At 50.0% G+C, this 16,866-nt stretch overlaps 12 non-coding genes across 12 annotated transcripts; all 12 read right to left on the bottom strand.

Moving 5' to 3' along the window:
• Positions 1–346: 346 nt before the first annotated feature.
• LOC147106888 (signal recognition particle RNA) lies at positions 347–646 on the bottom strand. Its single transcript, XR_015081244.1, has one exon.
• A 1,138-nt stretch (positions 647–1,784) lies between these two features.
• LOC147106887 (signal recognition particle RNA) lies at positions 1,785–2,082 on the bottom strand. The gene has a single exon (XR_015081162.1).
• A 1,138-nt stretch (positions 2,083–3,220) lies between these two features.
• Positions 3,221–3,519, bottom strand: LOC147106886 (signal recognition particle RNA). The gene has a single exon (XR_015081214.1).
• Positions 3,520–4,657: 1,138 nt separating this feature from the next.
• Positions 4,658–4,955, bottom strand: LOC147106885 (signal recognition particle RNA). Its single transcript, XR_015081208.1, has one exon.
• Positions 4,956–6,093: 1,138 nt separating this feature from the next.
• Positions 6,094–6,391, bottom strand: LOC147106884 (signal recognition particle RNA). Its single transcript, XR_015081163.1, has one exon.
• A 1,138-nt stretch (positions 6,392–7,529) lies between these two features.
• Positions 7,530–7,828, bottom strand: LOC147106883 (signal recognition particle RNA). The gene has a single exon (XR_015081212.1).
• Positions 7,829–8,962: 1,134 nt separating this feature from the next.
• LOC147106882 (signal recognition particle RNA) lies at positions 8,963–9,260 on the bottom strand. Its single transcript, XR_015081130.1, has one exon.
• Positions 9,261–10,398: 1,138 nt separating this feature from the next.
• On the bottom strand, positions 10,399–10,697 carry LOC147106881 (signal recognition particle RNA). The gene has a single exon (XR_015081172.1).
• A 1,138-nt stretch (positions 10,698–11,835) lies between these two features.
• Positions 11,836–12,133, bottom strand: LOC147106880 (signal recognition particle RNA). The gene has a single exon (XR_015081176.1).
• A 1,138-nt stretch (positions 12,134–13,271) lies between these two features.
• Positions 13,272–13,569, bottom strand: LOC147106879 (signal recognition particle RNA). Its single transcript, XR_015081175.1, has one exon.
• Positions 13,570–14,707: 1,138 nt separating this feature from the next.
• Positions 14,708–15,005, bottom strand: LOC147106878 (signal recognition particle RNA). Its single transcript, XR_015081129.1, has one exon.
• Positions 15,006–16,135: 1,130 nt separating this feature from the next.
• LOC147106877 (signal recognition particle RNA) lies at positions 16,136–16,434 on the bottom strand. The gene has a single exon (XR_015081171.1).
• Between the last annotated feature and the right edge of the window lie 432 nt (positions 16,435–16,866).

Raw genomic sequence — 16,866 nt, 5'->3', positions numbered from 1 at the left:
GATTTTGTAAGTGCAGTGGCTGCAGTGAGCAGCAGGGAGCAGTAAGCGTGAGTTGAATGTGACGGAGACAAAGTGGGGAATGTGGTAGTAAAATGCCGTGATGATAATGATGGGGAGAGTGTGTGTGCATGTGCGTGGGGGGCTGGTGAAGATTAAGATGTTGTAAAGTGTGAGGCTTTGTTGTGGCGATGATATTGGATGTGAGAGGGGAAATCATTGCGGGTCGCAAGATTAGTGTGGTGTGACTGAATGTGGGGAGAAAAGGCAGCGAGTTTGTTTGCAGTGTTGGCGATGGACACGTGTGGAGGTTTTTTGTTTGTTTGTTTGTTGTAAAGCAGAGAGTGGGAAAAGGATGCGTCTCACTGTATTGGCCAGGCTGCACTGCAGCCTCTATTCACAAGTGCGACCCGACTACCGAGCAGCACGGGGGCTTTGACCTGCTCCGTTTCCGACCTGGGCCGGTTCACCCCGCTTTATCCGACCTGGTGAGGCCAGGTTATACCTAGAAGCACCATGTGGATACAGCTCTTAGTGCGAACACCCGATCGGCACAGAAGACGGCAGCCCAGAACTCTTGACCTCAAGCAATACCTACAGCCTCAGTCTCCCAGCAGCGGGATCATAGGTGCGCGCCACCGCACCCGGCAGCTTTTGCTCTTGTTTCAGCTGCCTTCAGTTCAAAATGGCAGCAGCTGCTCGCCTGCACTGAGTTAATGCAGGTATGATGCTGTGCTTCCTTTACTCATCTGGTGTCATTGCATGCTCCGGTGACGACTAAGTAAGAACATCAAGACAATTTCAGTGATTGCACATTTCTGGGCAAGGACAGCATTCCGATTCTATTCGGCTATACTAGCCTTCAGCGCAAGTATCAGTGCCTTGCAAAATGTGACAGGCGGCGTGTCGGTTGGCTGTCGTTCAGATTCGCGTTTGCTGCGAGGATTGCAGCAAGGAGGAGCAGAGTCATTTCTGATGTAAAATATCTCACTGACGCACAGTTCTTACTAAGTGAAGCGGTCAAGTCACAATCAGTGAGCATTGTTTGTTTCCTCGGCCCCTATCTTCTGCCCTGGCCTTCTCCTTCGGGTTACATTAAGTAGCGACGACGTTGAACAGTGGGCTTTCGGTGATCTCACAATGGGGCTTGGAGATAAGTTGAGTCAGTGTAAATTATAAGGAAACTTTTGCTGTGTCTCGCTCGGTTGCATTTGCAGTGAGTAAAATGCAGCCCGCAGCGTCGAGAGCTGCTAATGTTGGAAAAACAGTGAATTGCATAACTGAATGAGTGAAAGGGTAGGAAACGAGCAAAGAATTAGATTGAATGTGAGTGATTGCCAAACTAAATGTATGCCATTTAGTAGTGGGTCAAGTGTGGAGGAGAATGAAATGAGATTTGCGCTCTCTCGTGGCCGCGGCGAGCATAATTGTGTAAAGTGGAGATTTTGTAAGTGCAGTGGCTGCAGTGAGCAGCAGGGAGCAGTAAGCGTGAGTTGAATGTGACGGAGACAAAGTGGGGAATGTGGTAGTAAAATGCCGTGATGATAATGATGGGGAGAGTGTGTGTGCATGTGCGTGGGGGGCTGGTGAAGATTAAGATGCTGTAAAGTGTGAGGCTTTGTTGTGGCGATGATATTGGATGTGAGAGGGGAAATCATTGCGGGTCGCAAGATTAGTGTGGTGCGACTGAATGTGGGGAGAAAAGGCAGCGAGTTTGTTTGCAGTGTTGGCGATGGACACGTGTGGAGGTTTTTTGTTTGTTTGTTTGTTGTAAAGCAGAGAGTGGGAAAAGGATGCGTCTCACTGTATTGGCCAGGCTGCACTGCAGTCTCTATTCACAAGTGCGACCCGACTACCGAGCAGCACGGGGGCTTTGACCTGCTCCGTTTCGGACCTGGGCCGGTTCACCCCGCTTTATCCGACCTGGTGAGCCCAGGTTATCCTAGGACCACCATGTGGATACTGCTCTTAGTGCGGACACCCGATCGGCACAGAAGACGGCAGCCCAGAACTCCTGACCTCAAGCAATCCTACAGCCTTAGCCTCCCAGCAGCGGGATCACAGGTGCGCGCCACCGCACCCGGCAGCTTTTGCTCTTGTTTCAGCTGCCTTCAGTTCAAAATGGCAGCAGCTGCTCGCCTGCACTGAGTTAATGCAGGTATGATGCTGTGCTTCCTTTACTCATCTGGTGTCATTGCATGCTCCGGTGACGACTAAGTAAGAACATCAAGACAATTTCAGTGATTGCACATTTCTGGGCAAGGACAGCATTCCGATTCTATTCGGCTATACTAGCCTTCAGCGCAAGTATCAGTGCCTTGCAAAATGTGACAGGCGGCGTGTCGGTTGGCTGTCGTTCAGATTCGCGTTTGCTGCGAGGATTGCAGCACGGAGGAGCAGAGTCATTTCTGATGTAAAATATCTCACTGACGCACAGTTCTTACTAAGTGAAGCGGTCAAGTCACAATCAGTGAGCATTGTTTGTTTCCTCGGCCCCTATCTTCTGCCCTGGCCTTCTCCTTCGGGTTACATTAAGTAGCGACGACGTTGAACAGTGGGCTTTCGGTGATCTCACAATGGGGCTTGGAGATAAGTTGAGTCAGTGTAAATTATAAGGAAACTTTTGCTGTGTCTCGCTCGGTTGCATTTGCAGTGAGTAAAATGCAGCCCGCAGCGTCGAGAGCTGCCAATGTTGGAAAAACAGTGAATTGCATAACTGAATGAGTGAAAGGGTAGGAAACGAGCAAAGAATTAGATTGAATGTGAGTGATTGCCAAACTAAATGTATGCCATTTACTAGTGGGTCAAGTGTGGAGGAGAATGAAATGAGATTTGCGCTCTCTCGTGGCCGCGGCGAGCATAATTGTGTAAAGTGGAGATTTTGTAAGTGCAGTGGCTGCAGTGAGCAGCAGGGAGCAGTAAGCGTGAGTTGAATGTGACGGAGACAAAGTGGGGAATGTGGTAGTAAAATGCCGTGATGATAATGATGGGGAGAGTGTGTGTGCATGTGCGTGGGGGGCTGGTGAAGATTAAGATGTTGTAAAGTGTGAGGCTTTGTTGTGGCGATGATATTGGATGTGAGAGGGGAAATCATTGCGGGTCGCAAGATTAGTGTGGTGTGACTGAATGTGGGGAGAAAAGGCAGCGAGTTTGTTTGCAGTGTTGGCGATGGACACGTGTGGAGGTTTTTTGTTTGTTTGTTTGTTGTAAAGCAGAGAGTGGGAAAAGGATGCGTCTCACTGTATTGGCCAGGCTGCACTGCAGCCTCTATTCACAAGTGCGACCCGACTACCGAGCAGCACGGGGGCTTTGACCTGCTCCATTTCCGACCTGGGCCGGTTCACCCCGCTTTATCCGACCTGGTGAGCCCAGGTTCTCCAAGGACCACCATGTGGATACTGCTCTTAGTGCGGACACCCGATCGGCACAGAAGACGGCAGCCCAGAACTCCTGACCTCAAGCAATCACTACAGCCTCAGCCTCCCAGCAGCGGGATCACAGGTGCGCGCCACCGCACCCGGCAGCTTTTGCTCTTGTTTCAGCTGCCTTCAGTTCAAAATGGCAGCAGCTGCTCGCCTGCACTGAGTTAATGCAGGTATGATGCTGTGCTTCCTTTACTCATCTGGTGTCATTGCATGCTCCGGTGACGACTAAGTAAGAACATCAAGACAATTTCAGTGATTGCACATTTCTGGGCAAGGACAGCATTCCGATTCTATTCGGCTATACTAGCCTTCAGCGCAAGTATCATTGCCTTGCAAAATGTGACAGGCGGCGTGTCGGTTGGCTGTCGTTCAGATTCGCGTTTGCTGCGAGGATTGCAGCACGGAGGAGCAGAGTCATTTCTGATGTAAAATATCTCACTGACGCACAGTTCTTACTAAGTGAAGCGGTCAAGTCACAATCAGTGAGCATTGTTTGTTTCCTCGGCCCCTATCTTCTGCCCTGGCCTTCTCCTTCGGGTTACATTAAGTAGCGACGACGTTGAACAGTGGGCTTTCGGTGATCTCACAATGGGGCTTGGAGATAAGTTGAGTCAGTGTAAATTATAAGGAAACTTTTGCTGTGTCTCGCTCGGTTGCATTTGCAGTGAGTAAAATGCAGCCCGCAGCGTCGAGAACTGCCAATGTTGGAAAAACAGTGAATTGCATAACTGAATGAGTGAAAGGGTAGGAAACGAGCAAAGAATTAGATTGAATGTGAGTGATTGCCAAACTAAATGTATGCCATTTAGTAGTGGGTCAAGTGTGGAGGAGAATGAAATGAGATTTGCGCTCTCTCGTGGCCGCGGCGAGCATAATTGTGTAAAGTGGAGATTTTGTAAGTGCAGTGGCTGCAGTGAGCAGCAGGGAGCAGTAAGCGTGAGTTGAATGTGACGGAGACAAAGTGGGGAATGTGGTAGTAAAATGCCGTGATGATAATGATGGGGAGAGTGTGTGTGCATGTGCGTGGGGGGCTGGTGAAGATTAAGATGTTGTAAAGTGTGAGGCTTTGTTGTGGCGATGATATTGGATGTGAGAGGGGAAATCATTGCGGGTCGCAAGATTAGTGTGGTGTGACTGAATGTGGGGAGAAAAGGCAGCGAGTTTGTTTGCAGTGTTGGCGATGGACACGTGTGGAGGTTTTTTGTTTGTTTGTTTGTTGTAAAGCAGAGAGTGGGAAAAGGATGCGTCTCACTGTATTGGCCAGGCTGCACTGCAGCCTCGATTCACAAGTGCGACCCGACTACCGAGCAGCACGGGGGCTTTGACCTGCTCCGTTTCCGACCTGGGCCGGTTCACCCCGCTTTATCCGACCTGGTGAGCCCAGGTTATCCTAGGACCACCATGTGGATACTGCTCTTAGTGCGGACACCCGATCGGCACAGAAGACGGCAGCCCAGAACTCCTGACCTCAAGCAATCCTACAGCCTCAGCCTCCCAGCAGCGGGATCAGAGGTGCGCGCCACCGCACCCGGCAGCTTTTGCTCTTGTTTCAGCTGCCTTCAGTTCAAAATGGCAGCAGCTGCTCGCCTGCACTGAGTTAATGCAGGTATGATGCTGTGCTTCCTTTACTCATCTGGTGTCATTGCATGCTCCGGTGACGACTAAGTAAGAACATCAAGACAATTTCAGTGATTGCACATTTCTGGGCAAGGACAGCATTCCGATTCTATTCGGCTATACTAGCCTTCAGCGCAAGTATCAGTGCCTTGCAAAATGTGACAGGCGGCGTGTCGGTTGGCTGTCGTTCAGATTCGCGTTTGCTGCGAGGATTGCAGCACGGAGGAGCAGAGTCATTTCTGATGTAAAATATCTCACTGACGCACAGTTCTTACTAAGTGAAGCGGTCAAGTCACAATCAGTGAGCATTGTTTGTTTCCTCGGCCCCTATCTTCTGCCCTGGCCTTCTCCTTCGGGTTACATTAAGTAGTGACGACGTTGAACAGTGGGCTTTCGGTGATCTCACAATGGGGCTTGGAGATAAGTTGAGTCAGTGTAAATTATAAGGAAACTTTTGCTGTGTCTCGCTCGGTTGCATTTGCAGTGAGTAAAATGCAGCCCGCAGCGTCGAGAGCTGCTAATGTTGGAAAAACAGTGAATTGCATAACTGAATGAGTGAAAGGGTAGGAAACGAGCAAAGAATTAGATTGAATGTGAGTGATTGCCAAACTAAATGTATGCCATTTAGTAGTGGGTCAAGTGTGGAGGAGAATGAAATGAGATTTGCGCTCTCTCGTGGCCGCGGCGAGCATAATTGTGTAAAGTGGAGATTTTGTAAGTGCAGTGGCTGCAGTGAGCAGCAGGGAGCAGTAAGCGTGAGTTGAATGTGACGGAGACAAAGTGGGGAATGTGGTAGTAAAATGCCGTGATGATAATGATGGGGAGAGTGTGTGTGCATGTGCGTGGGGGGCTGTTGAAGATTAAGATGTTGTAAAGTGTGAGGCTTTGTTGTGGCGATGATATTGGATGTGAGAGGGGAAATCATTGCGGGTCGCAAGATTAGTGTGGTGTGACTGAATGTGGGGAGAAAAGGCAGCGAGTTTGTTTGCAGTGTTGGCGATGGACACGTGTGGAGGTTTTTTGTTTGTTTGTTTGTTGTAAAGCAGAGAGTGGGAAAAGGATGCGTCTCACTGTATTGGCCAGGCTGCACTGCAGCCTCTATTCACAAGTGCGACCCGACTACCGAGCAGCACGGGGGCTTTGACCTGCTCCGTTTCCGACCTGGGCCGGTTCACCCCGCTTTATCCGACCTGGTGAGCCCAGGTTATTCTAGGACCACCATGTGGATACTGCTCTTAGTGCGGACACCCGATCGGCACAGAAGACGGCAGCCCAGAACTCCTGACCTCAAGCAATCCTACAGCCTTAGCCTCCCAGCAGCGGGATCACAGGTGCGCGCCACCGCACCCGGCAGCTTTTGCTCTTGTTTCAGCTGCCTTCAGTTCAAAATGGCAGCAGCTGCTCGCCTGCACTGAGTTAATGCAGGTATGATGCTGTGCTTCCTTTACTCATCTGGTGTCATTGCATGCTCCGGTGACGACTAAGTAAGAACATCAAGACAATTTCAGTGATTGCACATTTCTGGGCAAGGACAGCATTCCGATTCTATTCGGCTATACTAGCCTTCAGCGCAAGTATCAGTGCCTTGCAAAATGTGACAGGCGGCGTGTCGGTTGGCTGTCGTTCAGATTCGCGTTTGCTGCGAGGATTGCAGCACGGAGGAGCAGAGTCATTTCTGATGTAAAATATCTCACTGACGCACAGTTCTTACTAAGTGAAGCGGTCAAGTCACAATCAGTGAGCATTGTTTGTTTCCTCGGCCCCTATCTTCTGCCCTGGCCTTCTCCTTCGGGTTACATTAAGTAGCGACGACGTTGAACAGTGGGCTTTCGGTGATCTCACAATGGGGCTTGGAGATAAGTTGAGTCAGTGTAAATTATAAGGAAACTTTTGCTGTGTCTCGCTCGGTTGCATTTGCAGTGAGTAAAATGCAGCCCGCAGCGTCGAGAGCTGCCAATGTTGGAAAAACAGTGAATTGCATAACTGAATGAGTGAAAGGGTAGGAAACGAGCAAAGAATTAGATTGAATGTGAGTGATTGCCAAACTAAATGTATGCCATTTAGTAGTGGGTCAAGTGTGGAGGAGAATGAAATGAGATTTGCGCTCTCTCGTGGCCGCGGCGAGCATAATTGTGTAAAGTGGAGATTTTGTAAGTGCAGTGGCTGCAGTGAGCAGCAGGGAGCAGTAAGCGTGAGTTGAATGTGACGGAGACAAAGTGGGGAATGTGGTAGTAAAATGCCGTGATGATAATGATGGGGAGAGTGTGTGTGCATGTGCGTGGGGGGCTGTTGAAGATTAAGATGTTGTAAAGTGTGAGGCTTTGTTGTGGCGATGATATTGGATGTGAGAGGGGAAATCATTGCGGGTCGCAAGATTAGTGTGGTGTGACTGAATGTGGGGAGAAAAGGCAGCGAGTTTGTTTGCAGTGTTGGCGATGGACACGTGTGGAGGTTTTTTGTTTGTTTGTTTGTTGTAAAGCAGAGAGTGGGAAAAGGATGCGTCTCACTGTATTGGCCAGGCTGCACTGCAGCCTCTATTCACAAGTGCGACCCGACTACCGAGCAGCACGGGGGCTTTGACCTGCTCCGTTTCCGACCTGGGCCGGTTCACCCCGCTTTATCCGACCTGGTGAGCCCAGGTTATTCTAGGACCACCATGTGGATACTGCTCTTAGTGCGGACACCCGATCGGCACAGAAGACGGCAGCCCAGAACTCCTGACCTCAAGCAATACCTACAGCCTTAGCCTCCCAGCAGCGGGATCACAGGTGCGCGCCACCGCACCCGGCAGCTTTTGCTCTTGTTTCAGCTGCCTTCAGTTCAAAATGGCAGCAGCTGCTCGCCTGCACTGAGTTAATGCAGGTATGATGCTGTGCTTCCTTTACTCATCTGGTGTCATTGCATGCTCCGGTGACGACTAAGTAAGAACATCAAGACAATTTCAGTGATTGCACATTTCTGGGCAAGGACAGCATTCCGATTCTATTCGGCTATACTAGCCTTCAGCGCAAGTATCAGTGCCTTGCAAAATGTGACAGGCGGCGTGTCGGTTGGCTGTCGTTCAGATTCGCGTTTGCTGCGAGGATTGCAGCACGGAGGAGCAGAGTCATTTCTGATGTAAAATATCTCACTGACGCACAGTTCTTACTAAGTGAAGCGGTCAAGTCACAATCAGTGAGCATTGTTTGTTTCCTCGGCCCCTATCTTCTGCCCTGGCCTTCTCCTTCGGGTTACATTAAGTAGCGACGACGTTGAACAGTGGGCTTTCGGTGATCTCACAATGGGGCTTGGAGATAAGTTGAGTCAGTGTAAATTATAAGGAAACTTTTGCTGTGTCTCGCTCGGTTGCATTTGCAGTGAGTAAAATGCAGCCCGCAGCGTCGAGAGCTGCCAATGTTGGAAAAACAGTGAATTGCATAACTGAATGAGTGAAAGGGTAGGAAACGAGCAAAGAATTAGATTGAATGTGAGTGATTGCCAAACTAAATGTATGCCATTTAGTAGTGGGTCAAGTGTGGAGGAGAATGAAATGAGATTTGCGCTCTCTCGTGGCCGCGGCGAGCATAATTGTGTAAAGTGGAGATTTTGTAAGTGCAGTGGCTGCAGTGAGCAGCAGGGAGCAGTAAGCGTGAGTTGAATGTGACGGAGACAAAGTGGGGAATGTGGTAGTAAAATGCCGTGATGATAATGATGGGGAGAGTGTGTGTGCATGTGCGTGGGGGGCTGTTGAAGATTAAGATGTTGTAAAGTGTGAGGCTTTGTTGTGGCGATGATATTGGATGTGAGAGGGGAAATCATTGCGGGTCGCAAGATTAGTGTGGTGTGACTGAATGTGGGGAGAAAAGGCAGCGAGTTTGTTTGCAGTGTTGGCGATGGACACGTGTGGAGGTTTTTTGTTTGTTTGTTGTAAAGCAGAGAGTGGGAAAAGGATGCGTCTCACTGTATTGGCCAGGCTGCACTGCAGCCTCTATTCACAAGTGCGACCCGACTACCGAGCAGCACGGGGGCTTTGACCTGCTCCGTTTCCGACCTGGGCCGGTTCACCCCGCTTTATCCGACCTGGTGAGCCCAGGTTATCCTAGGACCACCATGTGGATACTGCTCTTAGTGCGGACACCCGATCGGCACAGAAGACGGCAGCCCAGAACTCCTGACCTCAAGCAATCCTACAGCCTCAGCCTCCCAGCAGCGGGATCACAGGTGCGCGCCACCGCACCCGGCAGCTTTTGCTCTTGTTTCAGCTGCCTTCAGTTCAAAATGGCAGCAGCTGCTCGCCTGCGCTGAGTTAATGCAGGTATGATGCTGTGCTTCCTTTACTCATCTGGTGTCATTGCATGCTCCGGTGACGACTAAGTAAGAACATCAAGACAATTTCAGTGATTGCACATTTCTGGGCAAGGACAGCATTCCGATTCTATTCGGCTATACTAGCCTTCAGCGCAAGTATCAGTGCCTTGCAAAATGTGACAGGCGGCGTGTCGGTTGGCTGTCGTTCAGATTCGCGTTTGCTGCGAGGATTGCAGCACGGAGGAGCAGAGTCATTTCTGACGTAAAATATCTCACTGACGCACAGTTCTTACTAAGTGAAGCGGTCAAGTCACAATCAGTGAGCATTGTTTGTTTCCTCGGCCCCTATCTTCTGCCCCGGCCTTCTCCTTCGGGTTACATTAAGTAGCGACGACGTTGAACAGTGGGCTTTCGGTGATCTCACAATGGGGCTTGGAGATAAGTTGAGTCAGTGTAAATTATAAGGAAACTTTTGCTGTGTCTCGCTCGGTTGCATTTGCAGTGAGTAAAATGCAGCCCGCAGCGTCGAGAGCTGCCAATGTTGGAAAAACAGTGAATTGCATAACTGAATGAGTGAAAGGGTAGGAAACGAGCAAAGAATTAGATTGAATGTGAGTGATTGCCAAACTAAATGTATGCCATTTAGTAGTGGGTCAAGTGTGGAGGAGAATGAAATGAGATTTGCGCTCTCTCGTGGCCGCGGCGAGCATAATTGTGTAAAGTGGAGATTTTGTAAGTGCAGTGGCTGCAGTGAGCAGCAGGGAGCAGTAAGCGTGAGTTGAATGTGACGGAGACAAAGTGGGGAATGTGGTAGTAAAATGCCGTGATGATAATGATGGGGAGAGTGTGTGTGCATGTGCGTGGGGGGCTGGTGAAGATTAAGATGTTGTAAAGTGTGAGGCTTTGTTGTGGCGATGATATTGGATGTGAGAGGGGAAATCATTGCGGGTCGCAAGATTAGTGTGGTGTGACTGAATGTGGGGAGAAAAGGCAGCGAGTTTGTTTGCAGTGTTGGCGATGGACACGTGTGGAGGTTTTTTGTTTGTTTGTTTGTTGTAAAGCAGAGAGTGGGAAAAGGATGCGTCTCACTGTATTGGCCAGGCTGCACTGCAGCCTCTATTCACAAGTGCGACCCGACTACCGAGCAGCACGGGGGCTTTGACCTGCTCCGTTTCCGACCTGGGCCGGTTCACCCCGCTTTATCCGACCTGGTGAGCCCAGGTTCTCCTAGGACCACCATGTGGATACTGCTCTTAGTGCGGACACCCGATCGGCACAGAAGACGGCAGCCCAGAACTCCTGACCTCAAGCAATCACTACAGCCTCAGCCTCCCAGCAGCGGGATCACAGGTGCGCGCCACCGCACCCGGCAGCTTTTGCTCTTGTTTCAGCTGCCTTCAGTTCAAAATGGCAGCAGCTGCTCGCCTGCACTGAGTTAATGCAGGTATGATGCTGTGCTTCCTTTACTCATCTGGTGTCATTGCATGCTCCGGTGACGACTAAGTAAGAACATCAAGACAATTTCAGTGATTGCACATTTCTGGGCAAGGACAGCATTCCGATTCTATTCGGCTATACTAGCCTTCAGCGCAAGTATCAGTGCCTTGCAAAATGTGACAGGCGGCGTGTCGGTTGGCTGTCGTTCAGATTCGCGTTTGCTGCGAGGATTGCAGCACGGAGGAGCAGAGTCATTTCTGATGTAAAATATCTCACTGACGCACAGTTCTTACTAAGTGAAGCGGTCAAGTCACAATCAGTGAGCATTGTTTGTTTCCTCGGCCCCTATCTTCTGCCCTGGCCTTCTCCTTCGGGTTACATTAAGTAGCGACGACGTTGAACAGTGGGCTTTCGGTGATCTCACAATGGGGCTTGGAGATAAGTTGAGTCAGTGTAAATTATAAGGAAACTTTTGCTGTGTCTCGCTCGGTTGCATTTGCAGTGAGTAAAATGCAGCCCGCAGCGTCGAGAGCTGCCAATGTTGGAAAAACAGTGAATTGCATAACTGAATGAGTGAAAGGGTAGGAAACGAGCAAAGAATTAGATTGAATGTGAGTGATTGCCAAACTAAATGTATGCCATTTAGTAGTGGGTCAAGTGTGGAGGAGAATGAAATGAGATTTGCGCTCTCTCGTGGCCGCGGCGAGCATAATTGTGTAAAGTGGAGATTTTGTAAGTGCAGTGGCTGCAGTGAGCAGCAGGGAGCAGTAAGCGTGAGTTGAATGTGACGGAGACAAAGTGGGGAATGTGGTAGTAAAATGCCGTGATGATAATGATGGGGAGAGTGTGTGTGCATGTGCGTGGGGGGCTGGTGAAGATTAAAATGTTGTAAAGTGTGAGGCTTTGTTGTGGCGATGATATTGGATGTGAGAGGGGAAATCATTGCGGGTCGCAAGATTAGTGTGGTGTGACTGAATGTGGGGAGAAAAGGCAGCGAGTTTGTTTGCAGTGTTGGCGATGGACACGTGTGGAGGTTTTTTGTTTGTTTGTTTGTTGTAAAGCAGAGAGTGGGAAAAGGATGCGTCTCACTGTATTGGCCAGGCTGCACTGCAGCCTCGATTCACAAGTGCGACCCGACTACCGAGCAGCACGGGGGCTTTGACCTGCTCCGTTTCCGACCTGGGCCGGTTCACCCCGCTTTATCCGACCTGGTGAGCCCAGGTTATCCTAGGACCACCATGTGGATACTGCTCTTAGTGCGGACACCCGATCGGCACAGAAGACGGCAGCCCAGAACTCCTGACCTCAAGCAATCCTACAGCCTCAGCCTCCCAGCAGCGGGATCACAGGTGCGCGCCACCGCACCCGGCAGCTTTTGCTCTTGTTTCAGCTGCCTTCAGTTCAAAATGGCAGCAGCTGCTCGCCTGCACTGAGTTAATGCAGGTATGATGCTGTGCTTCCTTTACTCATCTGGTGTCATTGCATGCTCCGGTGACGACTAAGTAAGAACATCAAGACAATTTCAGTGATTGCACATTTCTGGGCAAGGACAGCATTCCGATTCTATTCGGCTATACTAGCCTTCAGCGCAAGTATCAGTGCCTTGCAAAATGTGACAGGCGGCGTGTCGGTTGGCTGTCGTTCAGATTCGCGTTTGCTGCGAGGATTGCAGCACGGAGGAGCAGAGTCATTTCTGATGTAAAATATCTCACTGACGCACAGTTCTTACTAAGTGAAGCGGTCAAGTCACAATCAGTGAGCATTGTTTGTTTCCTCGGCCCCTATCTTCTGCCCTGGCCTTCTCCTTCGGGTTACATTAAGTAGCGACGACGTTGAACAGTGGGCTTTCGGTGATCTCACAATGGGGCTTGGAGATAAGTTGAGTCAGTGTAAATTATAAGGAAACTTTTGCTGTGTCTCGCTCGGTTGCATTTGCAGTGAGTAAAATGCAGCCCGCAGCGTCGAGAGCTGCCAATGTTGGAAAAACAGTGAATTGCATAACTGAATGAGTGAAAGGGTAGGAAACGAGCAAAGAATTAGATTGAATGTGAGTGATTGCCAAACTAAATGTATGCCATTTAGTAGTGGGTCAAGTGTGGAGGAGAATGAAATGAGATTTGCGCTCTCTCGTGGCCGCGGCGAGCATAATTGTGTAAAGTGGAGATTTTGTAAGTGCAGTGGCTGCAGTGAGCAGCAGGGAGCAGTAAGCGTGAGTTGAATGTGACGGAGACAAAGTGGGGAATGTGGTAGTAAAATGCCGTGATGATAATGATGGGGAGAGTGTGTGTGCATGTGCGTGGGGGGCTGGTGAAGATTAAAATGTTGTAAAGTGTGAGGCTTTGTTGTGGCGATGATATTGGATGTGAGAGGGGAAATCATTGCGGGTCGCAAGATTAGTGTGGTGTGACTGAATGTGGGGAGAAAAGGCAGCGAGTTTGTTTGCAGTGTTGGCGATGGACACGTGTGGAGGTTTTTTGTTTGTTTGTTTGTTGTAAAGCAGAGAGTGGGAAAAGGATGCGTCTCACTGTATTGGCCAGGCTGCACTGCAGCCTCGATTCACAAGTGCGACCCGACTACCGAGCAGCACGGGGGCTTTGACCTGCTCCGTTTCCGACCTGGGCCGGTTCACCCCGCTTTATCCGACCTGGTGAGCCCAGGTTATCCTAGGACCACCATGTGGATACTGCTCTTAGTGCGGACACCCGATCGGCACAGAAGACGGCAGCCCAGAACTCCTGACCTCAAGCAATCCTACAGCCTCAGCCTCCCAGCAGCGGGATCACAGGTGCGCGCCACCGCACCCGGCAGCTTTTGCTCTTGTTTCAGCTGCCTTCAGTTCAAAATGGCAGCAGCTGCTCGCCTGCACTGAGTTAATGCAGGTATGATGCTGTGCTTCCTTTACTCATCTGGTGTCATTGCATGCTCCGGTGACGACTAAGTAAGAACATCAAGACAATTTCAGTGATTGCACATTTCTGGGCAAGGACAGCATTCCGATTCTATTCGGCTATACTAGCCTTCAGCGCAAGTATCAGTGCCTTGCAAAATGTGACAGGCGGCGTGTCGGTTGGCTGTCGTTCAGATTCGCGTTTGCTGCGAGGATTGCAGCACGGAGGAGCAGAGTCATTTCTGATGTAAAATATCTCACTGACGCACAGTTCTTACTAAGTGAAGCGGTCAAGTCACAATCAGTGAGCATTGTTTGTTTCCTCGGCCCCTATCTTCTGCCCTGGCCTTCTCCTTCGGGTTACATTAAGTAGTGACGACGTTGAACAGTGGGCTTTCGGTGATCTCACAATGGGGCTTGGAGATAAGTTGAGTCAGTGTAAATTATAAGGAAACTTTTGCTGTGTCTCGCTCGGTTGCATTTGCAGTGAGTAAAATGCAGCCCGCAGCGTCGAGAGCTGCTAATGTTGGAAAAACAGTGAATTGCATAACTGAATGAGTGAAAGGGTAGGAAACGAGCAAAGAATTAGATTGAATGTGAGTGATTGCCAAACTAAATGTATGCCATTTAGTAGTGGGTCAAGTGTGGAGGAGAATGAAATGAGATTTGCGCTCTCTCGTGGCCGCGGCGAGCATAATTGTGTAAAGTGGAGATTTTGTAAGTGCAGTGGCTGCAGTGAGCAGCAGGGAGCAGTAAGCGTGAGTTGAATGTGACGGAGACAAAGTGGGGAATGTGGTAGTAAAATGCCGTGATGATAATGATGGGGAGAGTGTGTGTGCATGTGCGTGGGGGGCTGTTGAAGATTAAGATGTTGTAAAGTGTGAGGCTTTGTTGTGGCGATGATATTGGATGTGAGAGGGGAAATCATTGCGGGTCGCAAGATTAGTGTGGTGTGACTGAATGTGGGGAGAAAAGGCAGCGAGTTTGTTTGCAGTGTTGGCGATGGACACGTGTGGAGGTTTTTTGTTTGTTTGTTTGTTGTAAAGCAGAGAGTGGGAAAAGGATGCGTCTCACTGTATTGGCCAGGCTGCACTGCAGCCTCTATTCACAAGTGCGACCCGACTACCGAGCAGCACGGGGGCTTTGACCTGCTCCGTTTCCGACCTGGGCCGGTTCACCCCGCTTTATCCGACCTGGTGAGCCCAGGTTATCCTAGGACCACCATGTGGATACTGCTCTTAGTGCGGACACCCGATCGGCACAGAAGACGGCAGCCCAGAACTCCTGACCTCAAGCAATCCTACAGCCTCAGCCTCCCAGCAGCGGGATCACAGGTGCGCGCCACCGCACCCGGCAGCTTTTGCTCTTGTTTCAGCTGCCTTCAGTTCAAAATGGCAGCAGCTGCTCGCCTGCACTGAGTTAATGCAGGTATGATGCTGTGCTTCCTTTACTCATCTGGTGTCATTGCATGCTCCGGTGACGACTAAGTAAGAACATCAAGACAATTTCAGTGATTGCACATTTCTGGGCAAGGACAGCATTCCGATTCTATTCGGCTATACTAGCCTTCAGCGCAAGTATCAGTGCCTTGCAAAATGTGACAGGCGGCGTGTCGGTTGGCTGTCGTTCAGATTCGCGTTTGCTGCGAGGATTGCAGCACGGAGGAGCAGAGTCATTTCTGATGTAAAATATCTCACTGACGCACAGTTCTTACTAAGTGAAGCGGTCAAGTCACAATCAGTGAGCATTGTTTGTTTCCTCGGCCCCTATCTTCTGCCCTGGCCTTCTCCTTCGGGTTACATTAAGTAGCGACGACGTTGAACAGTGGGCTTTCGGTGATCTCACAATGGGGCTTGGAGATAAGTTGAGTCAGTGTAAATTATAAGGAAACTTTTGCTGTGTCTCGCTCGGTTGCATTTGCAGTGAGTAAAATGCAGCCCGCAGCGTCGAGAGCTGCTAATGTTGGAAAAACAGTGAATTGCATAACTGAATGAGTGAAAGGGTAGGAAACGAGCAAAGAATTAGATTGAATGTGAGTGATTGCCAAACTAAATGTATGCCATTTAGTAGTGGGTCAAGTGTGGAGGAGAATGAAATGAGATTTGCGCTCTCTCGTGGCCGCGGCGAGCATAATTGTGTAAAGTGGAGATTTTGTAAGTGCAGTGGCTGCAGTGAGCAGCAGGGAGCAGTAAGCGTGAGTTGAATGTGACGGAGACAAAGTGGGGAATGTGGTAGTAAAATGCCGTGATGATAATGATGGGGAGAGTGTGTGTGCATGTGCGTGGGGGGCTGGTGAAGATTAAGATGTTGTAAAGTGTGAGGCTTTGTTGTGGCGATGATATTGGATGTGAGAGGGGAAATCATTGCGGGTCGCAAGATTAGTGTGGTGTGACTGAATGTGGGGAGAAAAGGCAGCGAGTTTGTTTGCAGTGTTGGCGATGGACACGTGTGGAGGTTTTTTGTTTGTTGTAAAGCAGAGAGTGGGAAAAGGATGCGTCTCACTGTATTGGCCAGGCTGCACTGCAGCCTCTATTCACAAGTGCGACCCGACTACCGAGCAGCACGGGGGCTTTGACCTGCTCCGTTTCCGACCTGGGCCGGTTCACCCCGCTTTATCCGACCTGGTGAGCCCAGGTTCTCCTAGGACCACCATGTGGATACTGCTCTTAGTGCGGACACCCGATCGGCACAGAAGACGGCAGCCCAGAACTCCTGACCTCAAGCAATACCTACAGCCTCAGCCTCCCAGCAGCGGGATCACAGGTGCGCGCCACCGCACCCGGCAGCTTTTGCTCTTGTTTCAGCTGCCTTCAGTTCAAAATGGCAGCAGCTGCTCGCCTGCACTGAGTTAATGCAGGTATGATGCTGTGCTTCCTTTACTCATCTGGTGTCATTGCATGCTCCGGTGACGACTAAGTAAGAACATCAAGACAATTTCAGTGATTGCACATTTCTGGGCAAGGACAGCATTCCGATTCTATTCGGCTATACTAGCCTTCAGCGCAAGTATCAGTGCCTTGCAAAATGTGACAGGCGGCGTGTCGGTTGGCTGTCGTTCAGATTCGCGTTTGCTGCGAGGATTGCAGCACGGAGGAGCAGAGTCATTTCTGATGTAAAATATCTCACTGACGCACAGTTCTTACTAAGTGAAGCGGTCAAGTCACAATCAGTGAGCATTGTTTGTTTCCTCGGCCCCTATCTTCTGCCCTGGCCTTC

Source organism: Somniosus microcephalus, chromosome 15 (assembly GCF_052327205.1).
Source record: "Somniosus microcephalus isolate GS21.2 chromosome 15, FLI_Smic_1.0, whole genome shotgun sequence".
NCBI classification, from domain to species: Eukaryota; Metazoa; Chordata; class Chondrichthyes; order Squaliformes; family Somniosidae; genus Somniosus; species Somniosus microcephalus.
This window is presented reverse-complemented; position numbering and strand designations above follow the sequence as displayed.